We start from the raw sequence: 20,885 nt of genomic DNA on the forward strand, positions 1-20,885 counted from the left end.
TGAAGTCGGAACCGATAGCCCATTCCACCATTCCACCTTGAAACCCAATGTCACTAGGGAAGCAGTCTGAGTATTGGTGGGAGTTGCAATGACGGGCCAGTGGACTCTGTGTCAGCTGTGGCTCAGTGGGTAGCACTCTCGCCTCTGAGTCACAAGGTTATGGGATCAAGTCCCACTCCAGGGGCTTGAGTACCAATAAATCTAGGCTGTGCCATCTTTCATACGAGAAATTAAACCAAGTCTGTTCTCTCATGTGGACGTAACAGATCCCATGGCACTCTTTTGAGGAAGAGCAGGGGGGTTATCCCCGGTGTCCTGGGGCCAATATAAAATCCCTCAATCAACATAACAAAAACAGATTATCTGGTCATTATCACATTGCTTTTTGTCGGAGCTTGCTGTGAGCCAATTGGCTGCCATGTTTCCCACATTACAACAGTGACTGCACTCCAAAAATTACTTCATTGGCTGTAAAGCACTTTGAGACATCAGGTGACCGTGAAAGGCGCTATATAAATGCAAGTCTTTCTTTCTTTCATTCAGGGGACCGGAGGTTGCGGGGGGCGGTACGGGTCCTGTGCAACTGCCCCTGGAATGCTGCACACTCCAGGGTGGACCAAAGTGTTGCAAGAGCTTCATGCCGGGCTGCGCACATGTGGCGAGTGGACTGCCATTTCTAGCATGCTGCTCGCAGACCTGAGTGACTGCACCAATTCACGAGGCTCAGGAAGCATTCCCGATCACATGGGTCGGAAATGTCAGGAGCACATGTCCATTATGTTACCGAAGCTGACGCTGGAAATGGATACAGGGTTACTGCATCAAAGGTTGACCTGACAGATGCCACTGTGTCTAATTGAGGTGCTTACGATTATTAAGGGTTTCCCACTTCTCTCTTCTTCTTAGGCAGTCCCTCGGAGTCGAGGATGACTTGCTTCCACATTAATGAGTTCTCAGGTGACTGATGAGTCCAATGTGGGACCGACAGTCTCTGTCACAGGTGGGGCAGACGGTGGTTGGAGGGACGGGTGGGTGGGGTGCTTTTGGGTTGTCGTGTGCTCCTTCCGCTTGTATGCACTTGGCTTCCGCATGCTCCCGGCGAAGAGACTCGGGGTGTTTGGTGCCTCCTCCATTTTGAACGGCCTTGGACCAGGGACTCCCAGCTGTCGGTGGGGTGTTGCACGTTTTCAAGACGGCTTTAAGGGTGTCCTTGAAACGTTTCCTCTGCCCACCTGGGGCTCGCTTGCCGTGTCAGAGCTCTGAGTAGAGCACTTGTTTTGGGAGTCTCGTATCGGGCATGCGGACGATGTGGCCCATCCATTGGAGCTGATCGAATGTGGTCAGTGCTTCAATGCTGGGGATATTGGCCTGAGCGAGAACACTGGCATTGGTGCACCTATCCTGCCAATGGATTTGCAGGATCTTGTGGAGGCAGTGTTGGTGGTACTTTTCTAGTGCTTTGAGGTGCTTGCTGTCAACAAGGGCAGACATCGATGACAAAGTCCAACACCGCCTTCAGTGTGTCAGTGCAACCTTCGGTCGCCTGAGGAAAAGAGTGTTTGAAGACCAGGACTTCAAACCCGGCATCAGCTCTTGGTCTACAGAGCAGTATTGATACCTGCCCTCCTCTATGCTTCAGAGACATAGACTAAGGGTTTCCTACCTATCATAGGCGGTCCCTCGAAATGAGGATGACTTGCTTCCACACCAAGAAAAAGGATGAGTTCACAGGTGTTTCAAAAGAAGAACCCAAACTACATCCTCAAGGGTGGAAGATGCCTGTGCGTGGATTTTTTTAACATGTGGTGGCTATTGCACACGCAATGAGAAAAGGTGTGTGTGTGTGTATAGATTGGTTTGTCTGTATTTGTATATAGATTGGTCTGTCTGTGTGTGTATAGATTGGTCTGTCTGTGTGTGTATAGATTGGTCTGTCTGTGTGTGTGTGTGTGTGTGCAGATTGGTCTGTCTGTGTGTGTATATAGATTGGTCTCTCTGTGTGTGTATAGATTGGTCTGTCTGTGTGTGTATAGATTGGTCTGTCTGTGTGTGTATAGATTGGTCTGTCTGTGTGTGTATATAGATTGGTCTCTCTGTGTGTGTATAGATTGGTCTCTCTGTGTGTGTATAGATTGGTCTGTCTGTGTGTGTATAGATTGGTCTGTCTGTGTGTGTATATAGATTGGTCTCTCTGTGTGTGTATAGATTGGTCTGTGTGTGTGTGTGCAGATTGGTCTGTCTGTATGTGTGTATAGATTGGTCTGGGTGTGTATGTGTAGATGGGTCTGTGTGTGTGTGTGTCTGTGTGTGTGTGTGTAGATTGGTCTGTGTGTGTGTAGATCGGTCTGTAGATTGGTCTGTGTGTGTGTAGATCGGTCTGTGTGTGTGTGTGTAGATTGTTCTGTGTGTGTGTGCAGATTGGTCTGTGTATGTGTGTGTAGATTGGTCTGTGTGTGTGTGTGTGGATTGGTCTGTGTGTGTGTGTGTGTATATAGATTGGTCTCTCTGTGTGTGTATAGATTGGTCTGTGTGTGTGTGTGCAGATTGGTCTGTCTGTGTGTGTGTATAGATTGGTCTGGGTGTGTATGTGTAGATGGGTCTGTGTGTGTGTGTGTCTGTGTGTGTGTGTGTGTAGATTGGTCTGTGTGTGTGTAGATCGGTCTGTAGATTGGTCTGTGTGTGTGTAGATCGGTCTGTGTGTGTGTGTAGATTGGTCTGTGTGTGTGTGTGTTTGTGTAGATTGGTCTGTGTGTGTGTGTAGATTGGTCTGTGTGCGTGTGTGTGTAGATTGGTCTGTGTGTGTGTGTGTAGATTGGTGTGTGTGTGTGTAGATTGGTCTGTGTGCGTGTGTGTGTGTGTAGATTGGTCTGTGTGTGTATATAGATTGGTCTGTGTGTGTATAGATTGGTCTGTGTGTGTTTGTGTAGATTGGTCTGTCTGTGTGTGTGTTGATTGGTCTGTATGAGTGTGTGTATAGATTGGTCTGTGTGCGTGTGTGTGTAGATTGGTCTGTCTGTGTGTGTGTTGATTCGTCTGTATGTGTGTGTATAGATTGGTCAGTGTGCGTGTGTGTGTAGATTGGTCTGTCTGTGTGTGTGTATAGATTTGTCTGTGTGTGTGTGTGTGTAGATTGGTCTGTGTGTGTGTGCAGATTGGTCTGTGTATGTGTGTGTGGATTGGTCTGTGTGTGTGTGTGTGGATTGGTCTGTGTGTGTGTGTGTGTGTAGATTGGTCTGTCTGTGTGTGTGTGCGTGTGTGTGTAGATTGGTCTGTCTGTGTGTGTGTGCATGTGTGTGTAGATTGGTCTGTCTGTGTGTGTGTGGTTTCCTACACTACAGCAGTGACTACACTTCAAAAGTACTTCATTGGTTGTAAAGCGCGTTGGAAAGTCCTGAGGTTGTGAAAGGTGCTGTATAAAATCTTTCTTTCTTTTAAAGGAGTTAATAGGAGAGATTGAGGTAAATTATTTCCTCTGGTGGGCGTTCCAAAGCAAGGTGGTATAAGCTTAAAATTAGAGCTATGATCTTCAGGGGTGATGCCATGAAAAGAGTAATGGAAATCTGCAATTCTCTCCCCCAAAAAGCTGTGGAGGCTGGGGGGTCAATTGAACAGATTGATAAATATTTGTTCGGGAAGGCTATTAAAGATTACGGAACCAAGGCTGATGGATGGAGTTACGATACAGATCAGCTATGATCTAATTAAATGGCGGAACAGGCTGGAGGGGCTGAATGGCCTCCACCTGTTCCACTCTTACCAATCTACCCAGCTTGCGGGTGTGTCCTGATTGGGCTGAACGGTCTTTTCTTGTTCCGTACTTGCTGTGCAGGGATCCATCTTCTGTAACAGAAGATCTGAGTAAAAGGCTTCAAGGCAAATAGCAAGTGCTGATTGAGTTCAATGTACAAACTGATCGAACCAAAATACTGGGTCTTTCAAAATACAGCAATGTATTTGTTATGTGTGCAAGCACTCTAGTAATGACTCCACAAGGTAAGGGTATTGTACTTGAACTGTTATGACCTTAGTCCGTTTATTGTAGCTCCCTGAGTGAGGACACAATGAGGTGAGCTCCCTTTTACAGCTGGTTACCTGCAGTGTGCAGGTGGCCCTTAGGTCTCCACCAGTAGCACCCTCTGGTGGTACAGGTATGGTGTATACAGTGTAAGGATACATTCAGTGGTCTAATGTTACAGTGCGTACATTATACATACACAACAACATTCTTGAGGATTCATCATTTCCAATCCGGCGCCTTTTAATATTTAATTGAAAGCAGATGCTTGGCAGAATGTTCCTAGCAATAACGGAACAGATGTTTCGCATTTGTAGAAGCTTGGGTTTACTGTGCAAAAATTACATACAAATACATAAAATGTAAAGAGCTGACTGCAATGTAAATACTATTTCTAAGAAACCAAAGTCTGGAACAATAGTAATTCAAAGAAAGCAGAAAAATACAATTATTTCATTGAGTCCTCACAAAGCAGCATCGTGGGCATGATTGCGGCAGGGAAGATTCGGTAATAGCAGGGCTTCAAATTCACACATTGTCAAACAGAGATCAGGAAACAGAAATGAAAGAAAGAAAGACTTGCATTTATATAGCCCCAGGATATCCCAAAGCGCTTTACAGCCAATTAAGTACATTTGAAGTGTTATCATTGTTCTAATTGTCGGAAAGGTGACAGCCAACTTGCAAGGTCTCACAACCAGCAATGAGAAAATGAGGAGATAATCTTTTTTTTTAATGAGGTTGGTTGAGGGATAAATACTGTCAAGGGCACCGGGGTGGGGGAGGGTGCAGGGTGGGGGAAAGGGGCAGGTGGAGGGTGCAGGGGGGAGGGGTGTGGGCAGGGGGAAAGTGCAGGGGGGGTGGTGGTGGAGGGAGCGTGCAGAGTGGCGGATGGGGGGGAGCTCCTCTGTTCTTCTTCGCAATAGTGTTGTGGGATCTTCCACATCCATCTGAGAGAGCAGGTGGCGCCTCAGTTTATCGTCTCATTCGAAAGACGGCACCTCCAACAGTGCAGCTCTCCCTCAGTACTTCCCCTACAACAGTGCAGCGCTCCCTCAGTACTGCTCCTCCGACAGTGCAGCACTCCCTCAGTGCTGGCCCTCCGACAGTTCAACGCTCCCTCAGTACTGCCCCTCTGACAGTGCAGCGCTCCCTCAGTACTGCCCCTCTGACAGTGCAGCGCTCCCTCAGTACTGCCCCTCCGACAGTGCAGCACTCCCTCAGTGCTGGCCCTCCGACAGTGCAGCGCTCCCTCAGTACTGCCCCTCCAACAGTGCAGTGCTCCCTCAGTACTGCCCCTCTGACAGTGCAGCGCTCCCTCAGTGCTGGCCCTCCGACAGTGCAGCGCTCCCTCAGTACTGCCCCTCCAACAGTGCAGTGCTCCCTCGGTAGTGCCCCTTCGACAGTACAGCATACCCTCAGTGTTGCCCCTCCGACAGTGCAGCCTGTACTGCCCCTCCGACAGTGCAGCACTCTCTCAGTACTTCCCCTTCGACAGTGCAGCCCTCCCTCAGTACTTCCCCTCCGACAATGCAGCGCTCCCTCAGTACTGTGCCTCCGACAGTGCAGTACTCCCTCAGTACTGCCCCTCCGACAGTGCAGCCCTCTCTGTACTGCCCTTCCGACAGTGCAGCACTCCCTCAGTACTGCCCCTCCGACAGTGCAGCACTCCCCCTCCGACAGTGCAGCACTCCCTCAATACTGCCCCTCTGACAGTGCAGCACCCTCTCCGTACTGCAGTGGAGTGTTAGCCAAGATTGGGAGCAGAACAGCAACAGATGGAATGGGATTCTGAACGTATTCTGAGACTAGCCCATGCCTAACTGTACCATACCACTTCTGCTACTGGCATTTTATAAAACACCTCTAACAAATGCCTGTGAGTATAAGGCAATTGAGCATACTCACATTCAGTTCTGGATACTGCACCTTAGGAAGGATTTATTGCCCTAGGAGGGGGGCAGCAGTCATTCACCAGAATAATACCGGGGCTAGAACAGTTAAGTTATGAGAACAGGCTGTACAGGCTAGGCTTGTATTCTCTTGAGAGTAGAATATTAAGGGGCGATCTAATCGAGGCGGATACGATGACTAAAGGAGTTGATAGGGTAGAGAGATAGAGAAACAATTTCCTCTGGTGGAGGAGTCCAGAACAAGAGGGCATAACCTTAAAATTAGAGCTAGGCTGTTCAGGGGTATTGTCAGGAATCATTTCTTCACACAAAGTGTAATGGAAATCTGGAACTCGCTCCCCACAAAGAGCTGTTGAGGCTGGGGACCAATTGAAAATTTCAAAACCGAGATTGATCGATTTTTGTTAGGCAAGGGTATTAAGGGTTATGGAACCAAAGCGGGTAGGTAGAGTTAAGATACAGATCAGCCATGATCTAATTGAATGGGGGAAGAGGCTCGAAGGAATGAATGGCCGCCTTCTGTTAATATGTTCATGGTTTCTGGCTTGTTAATGAACCGCTATCTTTTTACTGTGGGATTCTGACTTTTCTCTGTTTCTGGTTCAGCGACCTTAGCATTGAATCCCGGCCTGGTAAGGGTCAATCCTGATAAATACATGAGTTTGCCAAGATATTTTTGTTCTTGGATCAAGATAGCGTTCTGCATCAGGATCGTTACTCAGGTCCAGATTAAAAATAAGTAATTTGTTTCACAGCACATGTAATTGGCCATTTAGCAATTCACTCAAATCAAAAGCTAGAAGAATTTGAGCAACTGCTTAGAAGGCTCCCCCGCCTCCTTTCTCTTCCTTCCTCCCCATCTTCCCCTCCCACCAGTTCCAGCTAGCTCCCCTTATCTCTCAAAAGCATGACTCTTTTTGGGTTATGGTTCAACAGTCACTTAAAAAAGAGAATTGGATACATACCTTGAAAATTAACAATTTACAGGGCTCTGGGAAAAGAGCAGGGCAGCGGAACTAATTGGATAGCTCTGTCAAAAAGCGGGCACAGGCTCGACGGGATCAATGTCCTCCTTCTGCGCTGTGTTTTTTTTTTCCATTCGTGGGATGTAGGTATCTCCGGCAAGGCCAGCACTTATTGCCCATCCCTAGTTGCCCTTGAGAAGGTGGTGGTGAGCCACCTTCTTGAACCGTTGCAGTCCATGTAGTGAAGGTACTCCCATAGTGCTGTTAGCAAGGGAGTTCCAGATGTCAGGTTGAGAACACAAGTGAGAACCAGGCTGAACATAGAAAGTTCACAGGAGAAGTGAAAAAGGAAATAAGAGGGTCAAAGAGAGAGTGTCAGAATAGATTGGCAGCTAACATAAAAGGGAATCCAGAAGTCTTCTACAGGCTTATAAATAGTAAACAGAGAGTGAGAGGAGGGGTGGGGCTGATTCAGGACCAAAATGGAGACCTAGGCAGAGGGCATGGCTGAGGTATTAAATGAGTATGTTGCATCTGTCTTTACCAAGGAAGAAGATGCTGCCAAAGTCATAGTGAAAGAGCAGGTAGTTGAGATACTGGATGGGATAAAAAAACTCAAAGTAGATGAGTCACCAGGACCGGATGGGATGCATCCTAGGATGCGGAAGGAAGTAAAGGTGGAAATAACGGAGGTACTGGCCATAATCTTCCAAACTTCCTTGGATACGGTGCTGGTGCCAGAGGATTGGAGAATTGCAAATGTTACACCATTGTTCAAAAAAGGATGTAAGGATAAACCCAGCAACTACAGGCCAGTCAGTTTAATCTCGGGAGTGGGGAAGCTTTTACAAACGATAATCCGGAACAAAATTAGCAGTCACTTGGACAAGTGTGGATTAATTAAGGAAAGCCAGCACGGATTTGTTAAAGGCAAATCGTGTTTAACCAACTTGATTGAATTTTTGGATGAGGTAACAGAGAGGGTTGATGAGGGCAATGTGGTTGATGTGGTGTATGTGAATTTCCAAAAGGCATTTGATAAAGTGCCACATAATAGACTTGCCAGCAACGTTGGAATAAAAGGGACAATGGCAGCATGGATATGACATTGGTGAATTGACAGGAAACAGAGCGTAGTGGAAAATGGTTGTTTTTCAGAATGGAGGAAGGTACACAGTGGTGCTACCCAGGAGTCGGTACTAGGACCACTGCTTTGCTTGATAGATATTAACGACTTTGACTTGGGTGGATGGGGCACAATTTCAAAATTTGCAGATGACACAAAACTTAGAACAGTGAGGAGGATAGTGATAGACTCCAAGAAGATACAGACAGGCTGGTGGAATGGGTGGACACGTGGCAGATGAAATTTAATGCGGAAAAGTGCAAAGATACATTTTGGTAGAAAGAACAAGGAGAGGCTATATAAATGAAAGGGTACAATTTTAAAAGGGGTGCAAGAACATATCTGGAGGTATATGGTCACAAATCGTTGAAGGTCTCAGGGCAGGTTAAGAATGCGGTTACAAAAGCATACGGGATCCTGTGCTTTATAAATAGAGGCATAGAGTACAAAAGCAAGGAAGTTATGATGACCCTGTATTAAACACTGATTCGACCTCAACTGGAGCATTGTGTCCAATTCTGGGCACCGCACTTTAGGAAGGATGTGAAGGCCTTAGAGAAGGTGCAGAAAAGATTTACAAGAATGATTCCAGGGATGAGGGACTTCAGTTACATGGATAGACCGGAGAAGCTGGGATTGTTCTTCTTAGAGCAGAGAAGGTTGATTGGAGATTTGATCGAGGTGTTCAAAATCATGAGGGGGTCTGGGCAGAGTAGATAGAGAGAAACTGTTCCCATTGGCAGAAGGGTCGAGAACCAGAGGACACAGATTGAAGGTGATTGGCGACATGAGGAAAAACTATTTTATGCAGCGAGTGGTTAGGATCTGGAATGCACTGTTTGAAAGGATGGTGGAGGCAGGTTCAATCGTGGCTTTCAAAAGGGAGTTGGATAAGTACCTGAAGGAAAAAAAATTGCAGGGCTACGGGAAAAGGGCAGAGGAGTGGGACTTGCTGAAGCGCTCTTGCAGAGAGCCGGCACGAGCCAAATGGCCTCCTTCTATGCTGTAACCATTCTATGGCCCCAAGTTTCCACATGATTTGCTCCTGATGGGGGGGAAGGAGATGGGGGGGGAGGAGATGGGGGGGAGGAGATCGGGGGAAGGAGATGGCGGGAAGGAGATGGGGGGAAGGAGATGGGGGTGGGGAAGGAGATGGGGTGGGGAAGGAAATGGGGGGGAAGGAGATTTTGGGGGGAAGGAGATTGGGGGGAAGGCGATTGGGGGGGAAGGAGATTGGGGGTAAGGAGATTGGGGGGGAAGGCGATTGGGGGGGGAAGGAGATTGGGGGGGAAGGAGATTGGGGGGGGGAAGAAGAAGGGGGAGGGAGGCTGAACGGGCTGGGCCTGAGACTTCGGGCAGGGCCCGTCCCCAGCACCAGATTTACAGGTAGGTGGCGTTGGGTCGGGTCGGGGGGAGCGCGGGTCGGGGGGGTGGTGGGAGGGAGGTCGGTTCGGTTCGGGTCGGGGGGAGGGAGAGAGAGGGAGGTCAGGTCGGGGGGAGGGAGGTCAGGTCGGATCCAGTCCGGGGGCGGGGGAGCGGGAGTCGGGTCGGTGTCGGTGTCGGGTCCGGTCTGGAGGCTGGGGGGGGCGGGGGCGGAGAGCGGGAGTCGGGTCCGGTCCAGTCCGGGGGGTCGGGTCGGGTCGGGTCCGGGGGCGGGGGTGTGGGGGGGGGGGGGAAGCGGGAGTCGGGTCGGTGTCGGTGTCGGGTCCGGTCCGGGGGCGGGGGTGTGGGGGGGGGGGGGAAGCGGGAGTCGGGTCGGTGTCGGTGTCGGGTCCGGTCCGGGGGCGGGGGTGTGGGGGGGGGGGGAAGCGGGAGTCGGGTCGGTGTCGGTGTCGGTGTCGGTGTCGGTGTCGGGTCCGGTCCAGAGGCGGGGGGTGGGGGGGGTGGGGAGCAGGAGTCGGGTCCAGTCCAGTCCGGGGGGTAGGGTCGGGTCGGGTCCGGGGGCGGGGGGGGTTGGGGGGAAGCGGGAGTCGGGTCGGTGTCGGTGTCGGGTCCGGTCCGGAGGTGGGGACGGGGGGGGGGGGGGGAGTGGGAGTCGGTGTCGGGTCCGGTCCGGGGGTGGGGAGGTTGGGGGGAAGCGGGAGTCGGGTCGGTGTTGGGTCCGGTCCGGAGGCGGGAAGCGGGAGTCGAGTCGGGTCGGGAGGAAGCAGGAGCTGGCCGTGGGAGGAGCCTTATTCATGCAGCCCCAGTGAGGCCATTCGGCCAGGGCTAGGGGCTGCATGCTTCGGGCCCCTCCCACACAGTTTCGGGCGCCTGGAGCTACTGCACTTGCGCACCGACTGTAGCGCGCATGTGCAGAGGTCCCGGCACTTTTTTCGGCGCAGGGACCTGGCTCCGTCCCCTACAGCTCCTGCTGCGCTGCGCCGAGGGCAAGAGGACCTGCAGGGAGCTGGAGAATCTGGAGGGTTATTTTAGGCGCACTTTGTGGCGTGAAAAACGGGCGTCCAGGTCGGGACTGCGCCGTTCTAGGCGCGGATCGAAACTTGGGCCCCTGGTTTCTATGTGTCTAACCCGGCAGGAATCACTAGACAGGAACCAACCCTGGCTGATTTTCCACTCCATGGCCTCAGTGCCAAGGTCAGTTGCAGTTTGAGATCAACTAACTGAGCACGAACCAGGGAGTAACCTAAACTCTTCTGAGTATTTGATTATGCCCCTGCAAAGAACCTTGGCATGTTTTTCTACATTAAAGGCACTGCCTAAATGCTTGTTACTCTTATTACGATTATTATTGTTTAGGCTCAGCTCCATAATGAAAAGTGACATTACCAGCAAAGCTATTGGGACAACATGTGATTGGATTTGCAAATAGCACTGCTGCCTCGAAGTGACATTTGGCAATGATTTACGAAGTTTAGCATGCTGCGAATAAGAAAATGGATAACAGGGAAACTTTAATATTCATATGTTCTGCCTGATTTTGAAGTTTTAGTCAATATGAATGACTCGGAAACACATTGAAAGTCTACATTTAAATTGGAATTTCCTTGAAGCAAGCATACATTTACTTGGAGCTTGTTGAATCCACAGCCCCTTTCAACATTATTAGAAAGAGAATGTTTGGTGAGGGAGGGTGAAAATTTTGCTCATCAAGATGAAGCATTTCAGTGGTAAACAGTGGAATATTTTTCTACTTTTGGTATTCTGAGAGTACGAACAAGCTCACAAAGCTCAGCTATGGCACAGGTTGGATACAAAAGAAAGCCCCTTTCTACTGCCCCAACAATAGCCCTTAGTCCAAATCCCAGATAAGTAGATTGTCATCAGTAAATTGCCCAATCTGATGCTCGTTACAGGCAGGTTTGTGTTGTCGGCTCAAATGTATTAGGAAATAGACTGAGAAAGTGGCCAAATTAATTCTGTCGCAGGACTCTTGAGGCCAGAAAATGGAGATTTCATCCCATCAGTTGTGACTGGATTGAAGCCAGAACCCAAAGTGAAAAGGAACCGTTGTAAATATTGCACTGCCCAGTTACTACTAATCTTCAGTAAGAGAAAGAACCAGAACGTTGTGGAGAGGCGAAACACTGTAAGGGGTGGAGGAAGGGATTCCAGTCTCCTCAAGTTCTCAGATGGTGCCCAGTGGATTAAGATTTATCTCCGATGCTTTTGGAGAAGGCAGAATGGAGTCGCTTTTCTCTCAGTGCATACTTCATTTGAATTGTTCGTGACCACCTCAATATCAAATTCCATTTTATGGAGAGTAAGAATGCAATTTGAACGATAAATGATCATTCAGCATTTCTGCATTGTCCTCCTGTTTAGGTCCATGTTCAAGACCTTCTGAAACCATTTTTTCCCCTTTCTGCTTCCTTAACATGAAACCTGTGCCATCCACTCCCTGATGAATCAGGAACCTGTCCATTTCTTTACAGCTGGGAGCGTACAACTGCATGAGGTGGCTGTGCACCCCATGTTCAACCTCTCTGAACGGGAACTAGTTTCTCACAAAGTTACATTTAGCTCGTGATTTCTGAAGCTTCTAGTTCGAGTTCAATCCTCTTGGTTCAGGACAAAGACATCTCTGTATTCATGTTCGGAAGTCTCTTCGTAATTTAATCAATGTGGATCCATTTCACATCTTCCTCTAAATGTGCATTTGTCGTGTAAAAGTGGAGCTAGCATTACATCCACCACATGGTACATGGAGGAACTAATTACCTCGACACGCCTTGTTCCAGTATGAGTAGAAGCCTGCCTGATCATTAAGGAAAAAAGAAAGACTTACATTTATATAGCACCTTTCACGACCTCAGGGCATCCCAAAGTGCTTTACACCCAATGAAGTACTTTGTGAAGTGCAGCCATTTTTGTAATGTAGGAAACACAGCAGCCAAATGCGCACAGCAAGCTCCCACAAACAGCAATGTGATAACAACCAGATAATTCCCCTGCTCTTCTTCAAAATACTGCAATAAGTTATTTTACATCCACCTGAGAGAACATTTGGGGCCTCGGTTTAACATCTCATCTGAAAGACAACACCTCTGACAGTGCAGCACTCCCTCCGCACTGCACTGGATTGTCAGTTTATATTGTTGTGCTCAAGTCTCTGGAGTGGGACTATAAACACACAACTTTCTGACTCAAAGGCAAGCGTGCTACCCACTGAGCAACAGCTGACACTACGTTGGGCCTTGAGATTTTCTGCTGAGTTTATCAGGCCCAGCACTTGATGGAGAAGGGTTCCCTACACAAGCCCTCAGATCTACCACAGAGTTCCATTCGTCTTTTTTCATGGCTCACTGAAGTAGACACACTTATAGCTTAAGCTAAAGAAATGTTCCTGTCTCCGGAGAGCCGTAAGACTAATCTAGCCCTCCCCCATTCTCTCCAGGTGCCAGTCTTAAGTAATGCAATGGGCTCCGATGAGGATTGTCAATCCTATAGGATTGTCCTGGAGTTTCCAGGAATTGCAGATTTTTTTTTAATACAACGCTCGCTCCTGTGAATCACTTTGGGACGTTTTACTTTGTTAAAGGTGCTACATAAAAGGTTGTTGTTGTTAGACACTGCTGCCAGCAACTCGGGGGAAAAATCATAGGGGCATTAAAGAAATCATGAGTTTTTTTCAATTTTCTTTGAATACTCTCATTTATGAGTTGTAAAAATATTGGAGATAGGGGTGGGGCTGTTGGAGGTGGTCAGTCCTGTGGTGAAACCACCAGGAATGCGTCCAACCACAGTTGGTAACCCTAGCTCTGATACAGATCGGATTGCTTTACTGAACGCAGTGTACACTATTCGCATTCCCCAGCTCTCTTAAAGTTGGCACTTTCAGGATGTTGATTGCAAATGTTGGAAACCAATTCCCTGCACTTACTTGGCTGAAGTTGGCAGTCTATCAACATCACTTTAAAAACAAAAGCAACTTGCTTTCATATCGTGCCTTTAACGTAATAAAACGTCGCTCGACGCTTCACAGGAGAGTGATCAGACAAAGAAGGAGATACCAGGGAAGGTGACCAAAAACCTGGTTAAAGAGGTCAGTTTAAAGGAGCAGCTTAAAGGAGGCGAGAAAGGTGAAGAGGTTTAGGGATGACATTTCACAGCTGAGGCAAAAAGTGGAATTATTAATGCAAAATTTGTTGTGTTTTTCTTGAGTATGGTTGTTCAAAATAGTGCTAGCTCTTGGAGTTGTTTTTAAGTAGCGTTGGAGTGGATATAAATATAATAAACCCCATCAGAAACTTTTTCATGATTTGGCACATGGTCCCAATTGGCCCCATTTACATGGATTCAGAGCAAGCTCATTGGCAAAGTTGGAGTAACTGTGCATGAGCAAGATTGATAATTCTGGCTGTCAACTCCCCCACCATCAAATGAAGCTCCATACAGTGAACAATGTAGATACCACATATATGGGTGAACTGGGCTGGGGTGGGTTAAGGCTGGGTTGGGCTGGGCTAGGGTTGTGCTAGGCTGGGCTAGGCTGAGTTAGATTGGGCTGGGCTAGGCTGGGATGGGATGGGCTGGGCTAGGACTGGGCTGGGCTAGGCTAAGCTAGGGCTGGGCTAGGGTTGGGCTATGCTGGGCTGGGCTGCGCTGGGATGGGATGGGCTGGGCTAGGGATGGGCTGGGCTAGGGCTGGGCTGGGCTAGGCTAAGTTAGATTGGGCTGGGCTGGGCTGAGCTAGGCTGGGTTAGATTGGGTTGGCCTGGGCTGGGATGGGCTGGGCTAGGCTGGGTTAGATTGGGCTGGGCTGAGCTGGGTGGGGATGGGCTGGGCTAGGCTAGGCTAGGGCTGGGCTAGGGCTGGGGTGAGCTGGGTTGGGCTGGGATAGGCTGGGTTGGGCTGGGGTGAGCTGGGTTGGGCTGGGATGGGCTGGGATAGATTGGACTGAGCTGGGCTGGACTGGGGTGGGCTGCACCTCTGCTGATAACAAAATGGAGGTCCTGTTGGCAGCAAACATGCCAGCGTCATTTAAGTTTGATATCAGCAACGTGACCTTTCCCGTGGAGGCAGGTAACCAGGCCAAATCAACATGTCGCTCTGCTTCTGGTAGTATGTGCACTGCTTTGTTCATGTTCTCAGAACTCTCCCGGAGACAGCTTTGTTTTATAATGTAAAATGCAGTATTCAGAGTCAGAACTTACAACAGTGGAGTTCTCAGTCATTAACCCGGGGTGCTTCAGCACATTCGTTGCACTACATGCTAATTCATCTCTCTTGCACTATTGAGCTCAGCAACAACTGCAAGGCAGTTCTCCCTATGGTTATCATTAGCATTCAGTGAAAAAGCAGAAAGACACAAAGAAATGAGTTACTTCTGGTGTGACTCACTCTTTAAAGAGGAATGTCATTCTGGGGGACAAGGAGCTGCTCCAGAAAGAATGGGGAGCAAGATTATCTCATCTACTGAGAGGAGATAGTTCAACTGGTGCTGGTCCAACTGGGAAGCAAGTTCTTGCTCTTGGACACCCATCCTACCACATGGACAGCTGTACCTCAAAGGCTCGATAGTGCTGGGCTTCACCAGAATTTGTGGAGCATCTCATGAGTCCACCTGTTACTCTTCCCAAGTTGTTTTTTTATTTATTCACAGGATGTGGGCATCACTGGCAAATTACTAGGCGAGGTGATGTAAGAACATAAGAAATAGGAGCAGCAGTCGACCATTTGGCCCCTCGAGCCTGCTCCGCCATTCAATAAGATCATGGCTGATCTGATCCTGGCCTCAATTCCATTTCCTGCCCGCTCCCCATAACCCTTGATTCCCATATCATTCAAAAATCTGTCTAGCTCCGCCTTAAATATATTCAACGACCCAGCCTCCATAGTTCCCTGGGGTAGAGAATTCCAACAATTCACGACCCTCTGAGAGAAGAAATTTCTCCTCATTTATGTCTGAAACTATGCCCCCTAGTTCTAGATTACCTCATGAGGGGAAACATCCTCTCTGCATCTACCCTGTCAAGACCCCTCATAATCTTATATTTTCAATAAGATCCCCTCTCATTCTTCTAAACTCCAATGTGTATAGGCCCAACCTGCTCAACCTTTCTTCATATGACAACCCCTTCATCTCCGGAATCAACCACGTGAAAATTCGCTGAACTGCCTCCAATGCAAGTATATCCTTCCTCAAATAAGGAGACCAAAACTGTATGCAGTACAGTGATCAAAAACTTGGTTAAAGAGGTAGGCATTAAGGAGCATCTTAAAGAAGGAAAGGAAGGTGAAGAGGTTTATTGTCCATCCCTAATTGCCTGCCGACATAATGGTGGTGAGCCGCCTTCTTAAACCGCTGCAATCCGTGGGGTGAAGGTCTTTTTCAGAGTGGTTTGGGACAACCAAATGGCTTGCTGGGCCATTTCAGAGGGCATTTAGAGTCAACACCATTGCTACGGGTCTGGACTCATATATAGGCCAGACTAGGTAAGGGCAGCAGATTTCCTTCCCTAAAGGATGCTAGTGAACCAGATGTATTTTTACAACAATCTGATAGTTTCACAGGCACCATTACTGGTACTAGCTTTTTAATTCCAGATTTATTTAACTAACTGAATTTTTAAATTCCCCCGCTGCTATGTCTCTGGATCATTAGTCCAGGCCTCCAGATTACTAGGCCAGTAACGTAACCACTATGTTACCGTAACTTCTAAGTGAGGCGGGCATCAAAGAAAGGGAGGCCCTCCAATGATTGAATAGGTAACTGAACGGAGTGATGTGGTACTATTCTATACAACCAAAAAAAGGTCCACATTTTGAACAGAGTGGAGATCGGCACAAGCGTTAAAGTATGAATCGTTCAGAGAACGAGAATGAGCATGAGGCATCCAAAATACAACTAATAGTCACGGGCGGACTGCACTGTAACGTAGGCATTACTGCTACTAACTTTTTATTTTAGTAGTTCACGGGATGTGGGTATTGCTGGCAAGGCCAGCATTTATTGCCCGTTCCTAATTGCCCTTGAGAAGGTGGTGGTGAGCCGCCATATCGAGCCGCTGCAGTCCGTATGGTGAAGGTACTCCCACAGCGCTGTTAAGGAGAGAGTTCATGGATTTTGACCCAGCGACGATGAAGGAACGGCGATATACTTCCAAGTCAGGATGGCGAGGAACTTGGAGGGGCAAGTGGAGGTGATGGTGTTCCCATGCACCTGCTGCCCTTGTCCTTCTTTATGGTAGAGGTCGTGGGTTTGGAAGGTGCTGCTAAATTGCCTTCGTCTTCTCAGTGGCAATGACGGGGCCAAATGAATTTGCTCCACTGTTGTCGGTTCTGAACTAGCCTTGCTACTTCAGTCATCTGTATCCCTTTCCTGTGACCAATCCCTCGTGACATTCCCTATCCGACGCGTGCTCGGTGTCGGTGAGCGCGTGCGGCACTTGTTTATCCGAACAACGACCAGTCTGGCATGAATTGTCTTTCTCAGTAAACAATTCGGTTTCAGGGGTTCTGCAATTGGCCAAGTGTTTGAGCATCACCCCTTGGCTACTCCCACCAGGGTTTAGCATGCCAACCGAGGCAAGGTCCCAAGGCAAGACGCTTGAAGCCACCAGTGAAAGCTAGGTGGCTCGCCTGGACCAACTGCAGGCAAAAAAAACACACTTCTAGGTGCGTTTGTTTGCCATGTCGTTCCACGATCTACAAGGCACAAGTCAGGAGTGTGATGGAATACTCTCCACTTGCCTGCATGAGTGCAGCTCCAACAACACCATCCAGGACAAAGCATCCCGCTTGATTGGCCCCCTATCCACACCCTTAAACATTCACTCCCTCCACCACCAGCATACCATTGCTGCAGTGTGTACCATCTACAAGATGCACTGCAGCAACCCACCAAACCCGCGACCTCTATCACGTAGAAGGACAAGGGCAGCGGGCACATAGGAGCACCTGCAAGTTCTCCTCCAGGTCACACACCATCCTGACTTGAAAGTGTATTGGCCGTTCCTTCATCGTCGCTGGGTCCAAATCACTGTGACAAAGTCAGCACTGTGGGAGTACATAGAAACATAGAAAATAGGAGCAGCAGTAGGCCATTTTCCCCTTCGAGTCTGTACCACCATTCAATATGATCATGGCTGATCCTCTATCTCAACACCATACCACTTGATGCCTTTTGTTTCGAGAAATCTATCTATCTTCCTCTTAAATATATTCAGTGACTTGGCCTCCACAGCCTTCTGTGGTAGAGAATTCCACAGGTTCACCACCCTCTGAGTGAAAAAAATTCTCCTCATCTCAGTCCTAAATTTCCTAACCCGTATCCTGATACTGTGACCCCTTGTTCTAGACATCCTAGCCAGGGGAAACATCCTCCCTGCTTCCAGTCTATCCAACCCAGTCAACATTTTATACCTTTCAATGAGATCCCCTCTCATTTTTCTAAACTCTGGTGAATACAGGCCCAGTCGACCCAATCTCTCCTCACACGACAGTCCTGCCATCCCAGGAATCAGTCTGGTGAACCTTCGCTGCACACCCTCTATGGCAAGTATATCCTTTCTTAGGTAAGAAGACCAAAACTGCACACAATACTCCTGCTGCCGTCTCACCAAGGCCTTGTATAACTGTAGTAAAACATCCTTGCTCCTATACTCAAATCCTCTTGCAATGAAGGCCAACATATCATTTGCCTTCTTAACTGCTTGCTGCACCTATATGTTTGCTTTCAATGACTGGTGTACAAGGACACCCAGGTCCCTCTCTACATCGACACTTCGCAAGCCGTCACCATTTAAATAATACTTTGTCCTTATGTTTTTCCTACCAAAGTGGATAACTTCACATTGATCCACGTTATACTGCACCTGCCATGTGTTTGCCCATTCACTCAACCTACCTAAATCGCCTTGCGTCTTTGCATCCTCCTCACAACTCACAATCCCACATAGTTTGTGTCATCAGCAAACTTGGAAATATTACATTTGGTTCCCTCATCCAAATCACTTATATATATTGTGAATAGCTGGGGCCCAAGCATTGATCCCTGTTGTGATGTGTGTAGCACTCAAATCACTGACTCCACACAGTCTGGTGTTGTAGTAACTTCTGTGACCTTGGTCCTTGATTGTGTAACTCCAGAGTGCCCCTCAAGTGTGGTGGGCAGCCTTTTATACTCTGTCTCGCAGGTACTTTCGGGTCTCCCAGCACAGTGCCCCTTGTGGCGCACCATTGTAACTATACATTTCATGTACATGGATAATGCATAACATCTCACTCCCCACCCAGTTCCAAAAGCAAATTGCCAATAACCTCGGCCTTGTTCGTCCAGGTGGATTTGTGAGTGTGAGCCCATGACCATCCACTTCCCTCTTCCCCCCCATGTAGAGATTATGCTTGCGATCCAGTGCAAGCATGTGGTATTTGCAGTCCTTACATGGGCGATACGAGTACACAAACATAATCTCCAGTGGAAAGCAGGTACACATAGACAGTACATTTGTGTGCGTTGAAGAGTTATATCAAAAGGTTGCAGGTACACTGAACTGTTATTAAATCCCCGCTTCACTGGGTGAGGTATGGTGGCGGCATACAGCCCCTTTTTGCCCGAGGTAATGGGCTGCACTGAGACAGGGTATGGCAACTAGTGCGTTGCCTCTGTTCTCAGAAAATAGTTGCCTTTGCGGCTTGTCTGCAGCCGCTGAACAATTGCCTACATCACATAAAATCAGAAATCGCATTAATCCCCTTAACTGTGCATTGTGATATTAACTCTTTTCACCAATCATCTCAACCATTTTAATCACACTAATCATTTTAGCATCAAAATATTAACTCTTGTCATAAATCACGTCATCATACAAATCACAGTAATCATTTTGACTCACTCTTGCCCTTACAAAAGTCTCTTAGTGGGAACCGCCAACGGTGTAAGGCCCCTTTAAGACTCCCAGGTACATTTCCCTTTTAAGACGCCATTTTGTTTTTCCCACGAGGTTGCTACTGGGCGCTGCCATTTTAGGTGCTCTGCTGGTGCCTGCCTGCCTTTCTCTGTAGAACTCTGCTGCCACGAGGCTCGCCGCCATCTTAAGCTCGCTGTGCTGCTGCCTGCTCTCCCTTTCTCTCTCTCTCTCTCTCTCTCTCTCTCTAGAGAGAGAGACAGAGAGAGAGAGAGAGAGAGAGCTGCCACACTCTGAACACACCCGGGAGCCACAACACACCGGCCCCTGCACCGCCGCATCCTCCGGAGCACCCCACGCAGCTGACCTTTTTGCCCGGGAGTCACCACACACACACACGTGCTCCGGAGCCGACCTCCTCACTGCCGCAGCCGATCCTGGACGAGTCCCGCTCCTCGGAGCACCGGCCCTCACGACATCGCCGAGCGAGTCTCGATCCCGGAGCTGCCGATTCACCGCTCCTCCCGCTGCAAGCCCCGCGAACGGCCGCCTCTGCCTGCGGGCCGACGGTGCCTGCTGGAGCAGCCCGTCGAAGCCCTTCTCTCTTCTCCAGCTCGGTCGGTGCTGCTGCTGGTTCCAGCGCCTCTTTCTCACTCTCAGACTTTGCCGGGGGGGGAGTCGACGGCCACCGCTGCTCTGCCCAACCCCACACACGCTTCCTTCGCTGCCATCCGATCCGAAGGTGGAGGCCTGCTCTGCCTGTGAACACGGGGGACAGCGGTCTGTGGAGGAATGAAGTCTTCCCAGCTCCCACGGACCTTCCCCATCCATCTCCTGCCGAGTAGCGTCGGCTCATCGCCTGCAATGATCCACAAAGGTAAACCGTGCGTCTCGCCACCGTGAGATACCTGCACATCCGCTCTGCCAAGAACAGGTATCAGTTCCTTGGTGTAGGTACGCAGCTTCGCCGTGACCGGGACCAGCTCGGGTCGTGCAGCTGGATTGATCCACATTTTATCAAAAGTTTCCTGACTCATCAGCGACTGACCCGACCCCGTGTCCACTTCCATACTCACTGGGACTCCGTTAATCTTGACTCCCATAATCACGGGGCCGAATCGCCGGTACACGTATACAGTCCAAACGCATCATCTTCTTCTGCCTGGGGCTGGGATGCCCGTCGAGCCAAACCGCAATGCTCCTCGCTGGATAGCAGATCATCTACCATCTCCTCAGCCACACGGTGAGTCGTGTTTCTTTTGCACATACGCTGAAGGTGGCCTTTCGTGTGGCAGGTATTGCATGTATACTCCGCAAACCTGCACCGGTGAGCCCCATGGCTTCCTCCGCAGCGTCAGCATGGTGCTACTCCATTAGCCCCCCTCGGTGGACTCTGAGTTCCAGGACCCTGAGGTCCGTGCTCTCTGCCCTGGGCAGAGCCACGTTCTGCAGTTTTGTCCGTGACAGGCGCTATCCTGTGAATAGTACCTGCCAGGTTCGAGACCGTGTGGATCATCTGCTTGGTGCTGCAAGTCGAGGTCATAAATGCCCAGCTGATGTTGATGGCTTGCTGCA

Source organism: Pristiophorus japonicus, chromosome 13, assembly GCF_044704955.1.
Source record: "Pristiophorus japonicus isolate sPriJap1 chromosome 13, sPriJap1.hap1, whole genome shotgun sequence".
Lineage (NCBI taxonomy): Eukaryota > Metazoa > Chordata > Chondrichthyes > Pristiophoridae > Pristiophorus > Pristiophorus japonicus.